Source organism: Diabrotica virgifera, chromosome 5 (assembly GCF_917563875.1).
Source record: "Diabrotica virgifera virgifera chromosome 5, PGI_DIABVI_V3a".
NCBI lineage: Eukaryota > Metazoa > Arthropoda > Insecta > Coleoptera > Chrysomelidae > Diabrotica > Diabrotica virgifera.
Genome location: NC_065447.1, coordinates 11,912,278 through 11,914,670, shown reverse-complemented (window position 1 = coordinate 11,914,670; position 2,393 = coordinate 11,912,278).

Genomic DNA, 2,393 nt, shown 5'->3' with positions numbered 1-2,393 from the left:
CACAAAAATTATAATAAATATATTTATTAAAAACACTAATAATATTTTCGTTTTACGCACACCTTATTTGCGCTACATAAAGATGTAGCGACTATAATACCATACTGTCGGTGTGCGCATGCGCCAGGGAATGTAAAAATTCACCCTCGTGACTAAAGAAGTATAACTTCAAAAATCTAACTAATATTCAGAAAAGTAAAACGTATATTTTTCTACTCTTTGAGATTTTTGGTATCACGAATAATGTTTAAGTAATTATGAAAAAAATGCATGTTTTATATTAATTAAAAATAAAAAAAAATACTTTAAAACAAAATGTTTTCAAAAATAAGCACTATGAACCGATGCGATGAAACTTAAAGATCATATAAATAATACATAAGTAAAGGAACTTATAAAGCGGTAACGATTAATTTCATTTGGGATGTTAACTAGGGGGTGATTTTAAAGATTTTCTTACAAAAAATAAGAGACCAACTATATTTTCAGTTTAACTCGCTCTACTTTTATTGCTATAAACTTTTTTAAAAAACAAACATAAAGCTTTTTTAAATACTTTAAACAAGTTGTGATGAGCTTGTCCCGAGAAGTGTTTCATTTTTTGGTTATTTCACGTTGAAAAATTCGATTTGGAATTTGGCGAATAAGAAAAGAACCTACTTTTCATTAACTACAACTCTGCTTCTACGGGATCTATAGACTTCTTTAATACACTAATTTTTTCAATTTTTTTTAAGATATAATTTTGTTAAGAATACTTTTTCGATAAAATACTTACTTCTTGAGGTATTTGCGAAAACCCGTCTAAAAGCGTGTCTTTTTTTGTTGAAAAATGAACATAATCACTGGCAAAAACTCCAAAAGTATTGACTAATTAAAAAAAACTCTATAGAAAATAAGGTGCTTATAGGCTATTGATTATGTATTTTAGAAAGGAACTACAACGTTAACGGGGTTTTATTGTTTCATATAGTCAATGGACCTCTAAATATGGAAAAACCGCGGAGTGCTACCATTTAAAGGGGTGAGTTTTTGAGAAATGGGTGAATTAGTCCCTAGACACAGGGCGAATTAGGGTGAGTTCTATGCACGTTTGGTACAAACACGTCCACAGAAAAGTTGTTCCAGGTTAAATTTATTATCGAAATATCACATTTGAAAGTCACAAATATTTTTTTTTACAAAAATATATTCAAAAGAAAAGCAAGAAAAAAACACGAAAGATAGTAATTTTGTTTTTTGCCCCATAACTTTTTTCCACGGGGATATAGGTATAGGCATTGCTTCACAGAAAAAAATCTGTCGTCCTTTCTCGTTAAAATGACGTTTGGTAGAACTCTCTATGGTTTACAGTTTCTAAAATATGATTTTTAAAAGTTCGCCACTCACAACGATTTTGGGCCATTTTTCTTGTTACTTCGCAAACATTATTCTGTAACTTTTTTCTACGCAGCTTTGGGTATATGCAGTGTTACATTTAATAGGAAGAAAAGTGAATTATCTTTAAAATGGTTTATTGTAGAAGGCTGTGTGACTATTTTTAAGCAAGATATGGTTTATCAAAATTTTATAGTTTTAATTGTTTTTGATATATTTTACGATTATTTTTTCATTTTTCATTATAACTTTTTTTATTATATATTTAGGTATATACATTTTAAAATAAAAAAGAAAGCTTATTTTATTTAGGTACTTTAAAATGGTGTATTGTAAAAAATTCTAGGACTTTTTTTAAACAAGATATGCTTTTTCAAAGTGAGACATATACACATGCAATAGGTCCCACTAAACTGGAACCATAAATATGCAAAATTTTTGATATTAACTTTATCAAAAAAAAAAAAAAATTGTTTATAAAATACTCTGCATAGTCTAAAACCCAAGATGCAATCATTAGATATAAAATTTTATCAATAGTGTACGACGTATGTTAAAAATTATGAATTTCGCTCAAGAGTAAAGTGCCCTTATATTTCACAATATCGAAAAGTGTTTTTAAAAAAATTATTTGGAATTAAAAATTACCTTATAATATCCAATTATATTCTTTAAATTGAAAAAAATAAAAATTTTGAAATTTTTCTCAAATTACGTATATCCTTGGATATACGCTGATCCGACGCATATCTTGTTTAAGAATAGTCCAAGAATTTTTTGCAATACACCATTTTAAAGTAAATAAAGTAAGATTTTTTTATTCCATAATGATATACCTAAATGTACAAGACAAAAAGTCATAAGGAGAAATTTAAAAAATAATCATAAAAAATATCAAAAATCATTAAAAGTATAAAATCTTGAAAAAGCATAACTTGCTTAAAACTAGTCATACAACCTTATACGACAATTCACATCAAAGGTAATTGACTTTTCTTTCTATTAAACGTACCACT